Below are 13,508 nucleotides of genomic sequence, written 5' to 3'. Positions count from 1 at the left end.
AATTTTAAGCCAAAAAACAAGAATTCCGCCCGATTACCATATTTTCGTGTGCAATAGCCCACGCCGTCCAAGTGGTCCCGAGACCCCCGAACCCCGATCTCCTAAAAGCGTTTTGGGCCATCAAATACGACCTAAGGAACCATAGTCACCGCCCCACCATGATCGTTCCTCCTTTTTGCATTTTTCGGCCAAAAAACTTGAATTCCGCGCGATACCCATATTTTCGTGTGCTATATAGCCCACGTCTTCCGAGTTGTTTCGGGCCCCCCGGACCCCGATTGCCTAAAATTTTTCGTTGCCCTCTAATACGACCTAAGGAACCATAGTCACCGCCCCGCTATGATCGTTCCTCATGTTTTGCATTTTTCGGCCAAAAAACTAGAATCTGCGTGATTCCCATATTTTTGTGTACGCCAACGCCTTCCGAGTGGGCCGGGCTCCCTGGATTGGGATCGCCTAAAACTTTTTGGGGCCATCAAATACGTCCTAGGGAATCATAGTCACTGCCCCGCCATGATCGTTCCTCATTTTTTACATTTTTCGGCAAAAAACTAGAATTCCGCCTGATTCCCATATATTCGTGTGCTACAGCCCACGCCTTCCAAGTGGTCCCGGGAGCCCCGGACCCCGATCACCTAAAAATTTTCTTGGCCATCGAATATGACTTAAGGAACCATAGTCACCGCCTCGCACTGATTATTCCTCATTTTCAGCATTTTTCGGCCAAATAATTAGAATTCCACCTGATTCCCATATTTTCGTGTGCTATAGCCCACGCCTTCCCAATGGGTAGGGCCCCACGGAGCCGATTGCCTAAAAGTTTTCTGGGCCATCAAATACGACCTAAAGAACCATAGTCACTGCCCCGACATGACCTTTCCTCATTTTTTGCGTTTTACAACCAAAAAATTAGAATTCTGCCCGATTCCCATATTTTCGTGTGCTATAGCCCACGCCTTCCAAGTGGTCCCGAGACCCCCGAACCCCGATCTCCTAAAACAATTTTGGGCCATCAAATACGACCTAAGGAACCATAGTCACCGCCCCGCCATGATCATTCCTCATCTTTTGCATTTTTCGGCCAAAAACCTTGAATTACGCGCGATTCCCATATTTTCGTGTGCTATAGCCCACGTCTTCCGAGTTGTTTCGGGCCCCCGGACCCTGATTGCCTAAAAATTTTCCTGGCCCTCAAATATGACCTAAGGAACCATAGTCACCGCCCCGCCATGATCGTTCCTCATGTTTTGCATTTTTCGGCAAAAAAACTAGAATCCACGTGATTCCCATATTTTCGTGTACGCCAACGCCTTCCGAGTGGGCCGGGCTCCCTGGATTGGGATCTCCTAAAACTTTTTGGGGCCATCAAATACGTCCTAGGGAATCATAGTCACTGCCCCGCCATGATCGTTCCTCATTTTTTACATTTTTCGGCAAAAAAACTAGAATTCCGCCTGATTCCCATATATTCGTGTGCTATAGCCCACGCCTTCCAAGTGGTCCCGGGACCCCCGGACCCCGATCACCTAAAATTTTTCTTGGCCATCGAATACGACCTAAGGAACCATAGTCACTGCCCCGCACTTATTATTCGTCATTTTTTTAATTTTTCGGCCAAACAATTAGAATTTCACCTGATTCTCATATTTTCGTGTGCTATAGCCCACACCTTCCTAATGGGTAGGGCCCCACGGAGCCGATTGCCTAAAAGTTTTCTGGGCCATCAAATACGACCTAAGGAACCATAGTCACCACCCCGACATGACATTTCCTCATTTTTTGCGTTTTACAGCCAAAAAATTAGAATTCTGCCCGATTCCCATATTTTCGTGTGCTATAGCCCACGCCTTCCAAGTGGTCCCGAGACCCCCGAACCCCGAGCTCCTATAATATTTTCGGGCCATCAAATACGACCTAAGGAATCATAGTCACTGCCCCCCCATGATCGTTCCTCAATTTTTGCGTTTTTCGGCCTTGAATTCCGCGCGATTCCCATATTTTCGTGTGCTATAGCCCACGTCTTTCGAGTTGTCACCAGCCCCCCGGACCCCGATCGCCTAAAAATTTTTTGGGCCCTCAAATACGACCTAAGGAACCATAGTCACCGCCCCGCCATGATCTTTCCTCATTTTTTACATTTTTCGGCCAAAAAACTATAATCCGCTTGATTCCCATATTTTCGTGTGCGCCCACGCCTTCTGAGTGGGCCAGGCCATCCGTACTGGGATCGCCTAAAAAAATTTCGAGCCATCAAATACGACCTAAGGAACCATAGTCACTGCCCCGCAATGATCATTCCTCAATTTTTACAATTTTCAGCCAAAAAACTAGAATTCCGCTCGATTCCCATATTTTCGTATACAATAGCCCACACCTTCCGAGTGGGCCCCTCCCCCCCGACTCGGGTTGTCTAAAAAAATTTTGGGCCATCAAATACGACCTAAGGAACCATAGTCACCGCCCCGCCATTATCGTTCCTCATTTTTTACATTTTTCGGCCAAAAAACTAGAATTCCGCATGATTCCCATATATTCGTGTGCTATATAGCCCACGCCTTCCAAGTGGTCCCGGGACCCCCGGACCCCGATCACCTAAAATTTTTCAGGGCCATCAAATACGACCTAAGGAACCATAGTCACCGCCCCGCCATGATCATTCCTCATTTTTTGCGTTTTCCGGCCAAAAAATTAGATTCCGCCTGATTCCCATATTTTCGTGTGCTATAGCCCACGCCTTCCCAATGGGTAGGGCCCCTTGAAGCCGATTGCCTAAAATTTTTCGAGCCATGAAATACGACCTAAGGAACCATATTCACTGCCCCGACATCACCTTTCCTCATTTTTTGTGTTTTACGGCCAAAAAACTAGAATTCTGCCCGATTCCCATATTTTCGTGTGCTATAGCCCACACCTTCCAAGTAGTCCCGAGACCCCCGAACACCGATCTCCTAAATTTTTTTTGGGCCATCAAATACGACCTAAGGAACCATAGTCACTGCCCCGCAATGATCATTCCTCAATTTTTACAATTTTCAGCCAAAAAACTAGAATTCCGCCCGATTCCCATATTTTCGTATACAATAGCCCACACCTTCCGAGTGGGCCCCTCCCCCCCGACTCGGGTTGTCTAAAAAAATTTTGGGCCATCAAATACGGCCTAAGGAACCATAGTCACCGCCCCGCCATTATCTTTCCTCATTTTTTACATTTTTCGGCCAAAAAACTAGAATTCCGCATGATTCCCATATATTCGTGTGCTATATAGCCCACGCCTTCCAAGTGGTCCCGGGACCCCCGGACCCCGATCACCTAAAATTTTTCAGGGCCATCAAATACGACCTAAGGAACCATAGTCACCGCCCCGCCATGATCATTCCTCATTTTTTGCGTTTTTCGGCCAAAAAATTAGATTCCGCCTGATTCCCATATTTTCGTGTGCTATAGCCCACGCCTTCCCAATGGGTAGGGCCCCTTGAAGCCGATTGCCTAAAATTTTTCGAGCCATGAAATACGACCTAAGGAACCATATTCACTGCCCCGACATCACCTTTCCTCATTTTTTGTGTTTTACGGCCAAAAAACTAGAATTCTGCCCGATTCCCATATTTTTGTGTGCTATAGCCCACACCTTCCAAGTAGTCCCGAGACCCCCGAACACCGATCTCCTAAATTTTTTTTGGGCCATCAAATACGACCTAAGGAACCATAGTCACCGCCTCGCCATGATCGTTCCTCATTTTTGCATTTTTCGGCCAAAAAACTTGAATTTCGCGCGATTCCCATATTTTCGTGTGCTATAGCCCACGTATTCCGAGTTGTCACGAGCCCCCCGGACCCCGATTGCCTAAAATTTTTTCGGGGCCTCAAATACGACCTAAGGAACCATAGTCACCGCCCCGCCATGATCGTTCCTCATGTTTTTCATTTTTCGGCATAAAAAACTAGAATCCGCCTGATTCCTATATTTTCGTGAGCGCCAACGCCTTCCGAGTGGACCGACCCCCCCCGGACTGTGATCGCCTAAAAATTTTTCGGGACATCAAATACAACCTAAGGAACCATAGTCACTGCACCACCATGATTATTCCTCATTTTTTTTGTTTTTCGGCCAAAAAACTAGAATTGCGCCCGATTCCCATATTTTCGTGTGCTATAGCCCACCCCTTCCGTTTGAATCCGGCCCCCCGAACCCTAATCGCCTAAAAATTTTCCGGTCCATCAAATACGACCTAAGGAACCATAGTCACCGCCCCGCCATGATCGTTCCTCATTTTTTGCATTTTTCGGCCAAAAAACTAGAATTCCGCCCGATTCCCATATTTTCGTGTGCGCCCACCCCTTCCGAGTGGGCCGGGCCCACCGGACTAGGATTGCCTAAAAAGTTTTTGGGCCATCAAACACGACCTAAGGAACCATAGTCACTGCCCCGCCAGGATCGTTCCTCATGTTTTACGTTTTTCGGCCAAAAAACTAGAATTCCGCCCGATTCCCATATTTTTGTGTGCTATAGCCCACGCCTTCCGAGTGGGCCGGGCCCCCATGACTCGGATTGCCTAAAATTATTTGGGGCCATCAAATAGGACCTAGGGAACCATAGTCACTGCCCCGCTATGATCGTTCCTCATTTTTTGTATTTTTCGGCAAAAAAACTAGAATTCCGCCGGATTCTCATATTTTCGTGTGCTATAGCCCACACCTTCAAAGTGGCCCTGGGACCTACTAGAATTCCGCCCGATTCCTATATTTTTGTGTGTTATAGCCCACGCCTTCTAAGTGGTCCCGGGACCCCCAAACCTCGACCTCCTAAAAAGGTTTTGGGCCATCAGTTACGAACCAAGGAAACATAGTCACATCCCCCCCATGATCGTTCCTCATTTTTTGAGTTTTTCGACCAAAAAACTTGAATTCAGCGCGATTTCCATATTTTCGTGTGCTACAGCCCACGCCTTCCGAGTGGTGCCGGGCCCCTCGAACAAATTTTTTCAGTCGATCAAATACGACCTAAGGAACCATATTAACTGCCCCGCCATGATCGTTCCTCATATTTTGCATTTTTCGTCAAAAAACTAGAATTCCGCCTGATTCCCATATTTTCGTGTGCAATAGCCCATGCCTTCCGAGTGGGCCGGGCCCCTCCGACTCGGATCGTCTAAAAATTTTTCGGGCCATCAATTACGACCTTAGGAACCATAGTCACCGCCCCGCCATGATCGTTCCTCATATTTTGCATTTTTCGGCCAAAAAACTTGAATTTCGGGCGATTCCCATATTTTCATGTGCGTCCACGCCTTCCGAGCAGACCGAGCCCCCCGGACTGTGATCGCCTAAAATTTTTTCGGGCCATCAATTATGACCTAAGGAACCATAGTCACTGCCCCGCCATGATCGTTCCTCATTTTTTTCATTTTTCGGCAAAAAACTAGAATTACGCGCGATTCCCATATTTTCGTGTGCTATAGCCCACGCCTTCCAAGTGGTCCCGGGACCACCGAATCCCGATCTCCTATAGATTTTTTGGGTCCTAAAATATGACCTAAGGAACCATAGTCACCGCCCCGCCATGATCGTTCCTCATGTTTTGCGTTTTTCGGGCAAAAACCTTGAATTTCGCGCGATTCTAATATTTTCGTGTGCTATAGCCCACGCCTTTCGAGTGGTCCCGGGCCCCCGGACCCCAATCGCCTAAAAATTTTCCGTCCATCAAATTCGACCTAAGGAACCATAGTCACCGCCCCGCCATGATCGTTCCTCAGTTTTTGCATTTTTCGGCAGAAAAACTAGAATTCCGCCCGATTCCAATATTTTCATGTGCGCCAACGCCTTCCGAGTGGGCCGGGCCCCCCAGATTGGGATCGCCTAAAAAGTTTTTGGGCCATCAAATACAACCTAAGGAACCATAGTCACCGCCCAGCCATAAAACGTTTTGCATTTTATGGCCAAAAACTTATATTCCGCCCGATTCCCATATTTTTGTGTGTTATAGCCCACGTCTTCCGAGTGGGCTGGGGGCCATCAAATACGACCTATAGAACCATAGTCATCGCCCCGCCATGACCATTCCTCGGTTTTTCTGCGTTTTAGGGCTAAAAAATTAGATTTCCGCCTAATTCCCATATTTTCGTGTGCTATAAACCAAGCCTTCCGAGTGGTCCCTGGCCTCCCGGACCCCGATCGCCTAAAAATTTTTCGACCCATCAAATACGACCTAAGGAACCATAGTCACCGTCCCGTCATGATCTTTCGTCATTTTTTGCGTTTTTCGGCCAAAAAACTAAAATTTCGCCCGATTCCCATATTTTCGTGTGCTATATCAAACGTCTTCCGAGTGGGCTGGGGCCCCTGGACTCGGATCACCTAAAATTTTTCCGGGCCATCAAATACGACCTAGAGAACCATAGTCACCGCCCTGCCAAGACCATTCCTCATTTTTACTGCGTTGTTTGGCCAAAAAACTAGAATTCTACCCGATTCCCGTATTTTCGTGTGCTATAGCCCACGCCTTCCAAGTAGTCCCGGGACCCCCGGACTCGGATCGCCTAAAATTTACCGGGCCATTAAATACGACCTAAGGAACCATAGTCACCGCCCCACCATAATCGTTCTTCACTTTTTGCATTTTACGGCCAAAAAACTAGAATTCCGCCCGATTTCCATATTTTCTTATGCTATAGCCCACGCCTTCCAAGTGGTCTTGTGACCCCCGAACCCCGATCTCCTAAATTGTTTTGGGCCATTAGATACGACCTAAGGAAACATAGTCACATCCTCGCCATGATCGTTCCTTATTTTTTGCGTTTTTCGACCAAAAAACTTGAATTTCGCGCGATTCCCATATTTTCGTTTGCTACAGCCCACGCCTTCTGAGTGGTCCCGGGCCCCTCGGACAAATTTTTTCGGTCTATCAAATACGAACTAAGGAACCATAGTCACCGCACCTCCATGATCGTTCCTCATTTTTTGCGTTTTTCGGCCAAAAAACTAGAATTCCACCCATTTCCCATATTTTCGTGTGCGCCCACGCCTTACGAGTGGGCCGGGGCCCCCGGACTGGGATCGCCTAAAACTTTTTTGGGTCATGAAATACGACCTAAGGAACCATAGTCACTGCCCCATCATGATCGTTCCTCATTTTTTCCATTTTTCGGCCATAAAACTAGAATTTCGCCCGATTTCCATATTTGCGTGTGCTATAGCCCACGCCTTCCGAGTGGGCCGGGCCCCCTTGACTCGGATTGCCTAAAATTTTTTGGGGCCATCACATATGACCTATGGAACCATAGTCACCGCCCCGCCGTGATCGCTCCTCATTATTTGTATTTATCGGCCAAAAAACAAGAATTCCGCCCGATTCCCAAATTTTCGTATGCTATAGCCCACGCCTTCTAAGTGGTCCCGGGACCCCTGGACTTGGATCGCCTAAAATTTATCCGGGGCATTAAATACGACCTAAGGAACCATAGTCACCGCCCCACCATGATCGTTCCTCACTTTTTGCATTTTACGGCCAAAAAACTAGAATTCCGCCCGATTCCCATATTTTCGTGTGCTATAGCCCACGCCTTCCAAGTGGTCCCAGGACCCCTGAACCCCGATCACCTAAAAAAATTTTGGGCCATCAAATATGACCTAAGGAACCATAGTCACCGCCCCGCCATGATCGTTCCTCCTTTTTTGCATTTTTCGGCCAAAAAACTTGAATTTCGCGCGATTCCCATATTTTCGTGTGTTATAGCCCACACCTACCGATTAGTCCCGGCCTCCCCGGACCCTGATCGCCTATAATTTTTTCGGTCCATCAAATACGATCTAAGGAACCATAGTCACCGCCCCGCCATGATCGTTCCTCATATTTTGCATTTTTCGGCCAAAATACTAGAATTCCGCCTGATTCCCATATTTTCGTATGCTATAGCCCATGCCTTCCAAGTGGTCCCGGGACCCCCGAACCCGATCACCTAAAAAATTTCTAGGCCATCGAATACGACCTAAGGAACCATAGTCACCGCCCCGCCATGATCATTCCTCATTTTTTGCATTTTTCGGCCAAAAATTTAGAATTTCGCTTGATTTTCATATTTGCGTGTGCTATAGCCCACGTCTTCCCAATAGGTAGGGCCCCACGGAGCCGATTGCCTTAAATTTGACATGACCTTTCCTCATTTTTTGTTTTTTATGGCCAAAAAATTAGAATTCTGCCCGATTGCCATATTTTCGTGTGCTATAGCCCACGCCTTCCAAGTGGTCCCGAGACCCCCGAACCCCGATCTTCTAAAAATATTTCGGGCCATCAAATACGACCTAAAGAACCATAGTCACCACCCCGCCATGATCGTTCCTTATCTTTTGCATTTTTCGGCCAAAAAACTTGAATTCCGCGCGATTCCCATATTTTCGTGTGCTACAGCCCACGTCTTCCGAGTTGTCACGGGACCCCCGGACCCCGATCGCCTAAAATTTTTCCAGGCCCTCAAATACAACCGCAGGAACCATAGTCACCGCCTGCCATGATCGTTCCTCATTTGTTTGCATTTTTCGGCCAAAAAACTAGAATCCGCCTGATTCCCATATTTTCGTGTGCGCCCACGCATTCCGAGTGGACCAGGCCCCCGGGACTGTGATCGCTTAAAAAAATTTTGGGCCATCAAATACGACCTCAGGAACCATAGTCATCGCCCCGCCATAATCGTTTCTCATTTTTTTCATTTTTCAGCCAAAATACTAGAATTGCGCGCGATTTCCATATTTTCGTGTGCTATATAGCCTACGCCTTCCGAGTGGTCCCAGCCCCCAGACCCCAATCGCCTAAATTTTTTCCGGTCCTTCAAATACGACCTAAGGAACCATATTCACCGCCCCGCCAAGATCGTTCCTCATGTTTTGCGATTTTTGGCCAAAAATCTAGAATTCCGCCCGATTCCCATATTTTCGAGTGCACCCACGGCTTCCGAGTGGGCCGGGCACCCCGGACTGGGATCGCCTAAACTTTTTTCGGACCATCAAATACGACCGAAGGATCCATAGTCACCGCCCCGCCATGATCGTTCCTCATTCTTTACGTTTTTCGGCCCAAAACTAGAATTCCGCCCGATTCCTATATTTTCGTGTGCTATAGCCCACGTTTTCCGAGTGGGCCGGTCCCCTTGACAAGGATTGCCTAAATTTTTTTCAGGCCATCAAATACAACGTAGGGAACCATAGTCACCGCCCCGCCATGATCGTTCCTCATTTTTTATAGTTTTCGGCCAAATAAACTAGAATTCTGCCTCATACCCATATATCCGTGTGTTAGCCCACGCCTTCCAAGTGGTCCCGGGACCCCCGAGAGCCCGATCACCTAAAAATTTTCTGGGCCATCGAATACGACCTAAGGAACCGTAGTCACCGCCCCGACATGATCATTCCTCATTTTTTGTGTTTTTCGGTCAAAAAGTTAGAATTCCGCATGATTACCATATTTTCGTGTGCTATAGCCCATGCCTTCCCAATGGGTAGGGCCCCACGGAGCCGATTGCCTAAAATTTTTCTGGGCCATCAAATACTATCTAAGGAACCATAGTCACCGCCCCGACATGACCTTTCCTCATTTTTTGTGTTTTACGGCGAAAGACCAGAATTCCGCCGGATTCTAGTATTTTCGTGTGCTATAGCGCACACCTTCCAAGTGGGCCGTGCCCCCCGGACTCGGATCGCCTAAAATTTTTGCGGGCCATCAAATACGACCTAAAGAACCAAAGTTACCGCCCTTCCATGATCGTTCCTCGTTTTTTGAATTTTAAGGCCAAAAACATAGAATTCCGCCCGATTCCCATATTTTTGTGTGCTTTAGCCCACACCTTCCAAGTGGTCCCGGGACCGCAGGACCCCGATCACCTAAAAATTTTCCGGGCCATCAAATATGACCTAAGGAACTATAGTCACTGCCCCCACCACGATCGTTCCTCATGCTTTGCATTTTAAGGCCAAAAGACTAGAATTCCGCCTGATTCCCATATTATCGTGTGCGCCCACGCCTTCTGAGTGGACCAGGCCACCCGGACTGTGATCGCCTAAAATTTTTTCGGGCCATCAAATACGACCTAAGGAACCATAGTCACCGCCCTGCCATGATCGTTCCTCATTTTTTTACGTTTTTCGGCCAAAAAACTAGAATTGCGCCCGATTCCCATATTTTTGTGTTCTATAGCCCACGCCTTCCGAGTGGTCCCGGGCCCCCGGGACCCCAATTGCCTAAAATTTTTCCGGTCCATCAAATACGACCTAAGGAACCATAGTCACTGCCCCGCCATAATCGTTCCTCATTTTTTGCATTTTTCGGCCAAAAAACTAGAATTGCGCCAGATTCCCATATTTTCGTGTTTTATAGCCCACGCCTTCCGAGTGGTCCCGGGACCCCAATCGCATAAAATTTTTCCGGTCCATCAAATACGACCTAAGGAACCATAGTCACCGCCCCGCCATTATCGTTCCTCATTTTTTGCTTTTTTCGGCCAAAAAACTAGAATTTCGCCCGATTCCAATATTTTTGTGTGCGCCCACGCTTTCTGAGTGGGCCGGGCCCCCCGGACTGGGATCGCCTAAAAAATTTTCGGGCCATCAAATACGACCTTGGGAACCATAATCACCGCCCCGCCATGTTCATTCCTTGCTGTTTACGTTTTTCGGCCAAAAAACTAGAATTCCGCACGATTCCCATATTTTCGTCTGTTATAGCCTACGCCTTCCGAGTGGACCGAGCCCCCTGACTCGGATCGCCAAAATATTTTTTGGGCCATCAAATACGACCTAGGGAACCATAGTCACCGCCCCACCATGATGGTTCCTTATTTTTTGCATTTTTCAGCCAAAAAAATTAGAATTTTGCCCGATTCCCATATTTTCGTGTGCTATAGCCCACGCCTTCAAAGTGGTCCCTGGACCCCCGGACCTTGATAGCCTAAATTTTTTCCTGGCCATCAAATACGACCTAAGGAGCCAAAGTCATTGCCCCGCCATGACCTTTCCTCATGTTTTGCATTTTATGGCCAAAAAACTAAAATTCCGCCTTATTCCCATATTTTCTTGTGATATAGCCCAAGTCTTCCAAGTGGTCCCGGGACCCCCGAACCCTGGTCACCAAAAATTTTTCGGGCCATAAAATACGAACTGAAGAACCATAGTCACCGCCCCGCCATGATCGTTCCTCATTTTATGCGTTATTTGGCCAAAAAACTAGAATTTTGCCTGATTCCAATATTTTCGTGTGTTATAGCCCACGCCTTCCCAGTGGGTAGGGCCGCCCAGAGCCGGATCGCCTAAAATTTTTTCGTGCCATCAAATACGACCTAAGTAACCATACTCACCTCCCCGCCATGACCTTTCCTTATTTTTTGCATTTTATGGCCAATAAACTAAAATTCCGCCCGATTCCCATATTTTCATGCGCTATAGCCCACGTCTTCCGAGTGGGCCGGGCCCCCTGGACTCGAATCACCTAAAATTCTTTCGGGCCATCAAATACGACCTAGAGAACCATAGTCACCGCCCTGCAATGACCATTCCTCGTTGTTTCTGCATTTTATGGCAAAAATATTAGAATTCCGCCTGATTCCCATATTTTCGTGTGCTATAAACCACGCCTTCCGAGTGGTCCCTGGCCCCCGGACCCCGATCGCCTAAAATTTTTTCGGGCCTTCAAATATGACCTAAGGAACCATAGTCACCGCCTTGCCATGATCGTTCCTCATTTTTTGCGTTTTTCGGCCAAAAAACTAGAATTTCGCCCGATTCCCATATTTTCATTTTCTATAGCCCACGCCTTCCGAGTGGTCCTGGGACCCCCGGACTCGGATCGCCTAAAATTTTTTCGGGCCATCAAATACGACCTAGGGAACCATAGTCACCGCCCTTCCATGACCATTACTCGTTTTTTTCTATGTTTTTCGGCAAAAAAACAAGAATTTCGCCTGATTCCCATATTTTCGTGTGCTATAGACCACGCCTTCCGTGTGGTCCCTGGCCCCCCGGTCCCCGATCGCCTAAAATATTTCTGGGCCATCAAATATGACCTAAGGAACCATAGTCACCGCCCCGCCAAGATCGTTACTCATTTATTGCATTTTTCGGCCAAAACACTAGAATTCCACCTCATTCCCATATTTTCGTGTGCTATAGCCCACGCCTTCGAAGTAGTCCCGGGACCCCCGGACTCGAATCGCCTAAAAATTTACCGGCCCATTAAATACGACCTAAGGAACCATAGTCACCGCCCCACCATGATCGTTCCTCACTTTTTGCATTTTACGGCCAAAAAACTAGAATTCCGCCCGATTCCCATATTTTCGTGTGCTATAGCCCACGCCTTCCGAGTGGGCCGGACCCCCTGACTCGGATCACCTAAAATGTTTTTGGGCCATCAAATATGACCTAGGGAACCATAGGCACCGCTCCGCCATGATTGTTCCTCATTTTTTGACCAAAAAACTAGAATTTCGCCCGATTCCCATATTTTCGTGTCCTATAGCCCACGCCTTCCAAGTGGTCCCGGGACCTCTAGACCCTGATCGCCTAAATTTTTCCTGGCCATAAAATACGACCTAAAGAACCACAGTCACCTCCCTGCTATGATCGTTCCTCATTTTTTTGCGTTTTTCGGCCAAAAAACTAGAATTTTGCTTGATTCCAATATTTTTGTGTGCTTTAGCCTTCGCCTTCACAGTGGGTAGGCCCCCCCGGAGCCGGATCGCCAAAATTTTTTTCGGGCCATGAAATACGACCTAAGGAACAATAGTCACCACCCCGACATGATCGTTCCTCATTTTTTGCGTTTTTCGGCCAAAAAACTAGAATTCCGCCCGATTCCCATATTTTTGTGTGCTATTGCCCCCGCCTTCCAAGTGGTCCCGGGAACCCCGGACCCCGATCGCCTAAAATTTTTCTAGGCCATCAAATATGACCTAAGAAACCATATTCATCGCCTAGCCATGATCATTCCTCGTTTTTTGTGTTTTTCGGCCAAAAAACTAGAATTCCGCCTGATTCCCATATTTTCGTGTGCGCCCACGCCTTCTGAGTGGTCCAGGCCCCCCGGACTGTGATCGCCTAAAAAGTTTTTGGGCCATCAAATACGACCTAAGGAACCATAGTCACCGCCCCGTCATGATCGTTCCTCATTTTTTACGTTTTTTGGCCAAAAAACTAGAATTGAGCCCGATTCCCATATTTTCGTGTGCTATAGTCCATGCCTTCTAAGTGGTCCCGGGCCCCCCGGAGCCCGATCGTCTAAAATTTTTCCGGTCCATCAAATACGACCTAAGGAACCATAGTCACCGCCCCGCCAAGATCATTCCTCATATTTGGTGTTTTCGGCCAAAAAATTAGAATTTCGCCCGATTCCAATATTTTCGTGTGCCCACGCCTTCCGAATGGGCCGGGTCCCCCGGACTAGGATCGCCTAAAAGTTTTTCGGGCCATATAATACGATCTAAGGAACCATAGTCACCGCCCTGCCATGATCGTTCCTAAGTTTTTGC

The sequence above is a fragment of the Nicotiana tomentosiformis genome, chromosome 2, assembly GCF_000390325.3.
Source record: "Nicotiana tomentosiformis chromosome 2, ASM39032v3, whole genome shotgun sequence".
NCBI lineage: Eukaryota > Viridiplantae > Streptophyta > Magnoliopsida > Solanales > Solanaceae > Nicotiana > Nicotiana tomentosiformis.
The sequence above is the reverse complement of the archived record's forward strand: the minus strand, read 5'-3'. Positions refer to the sequence as shown.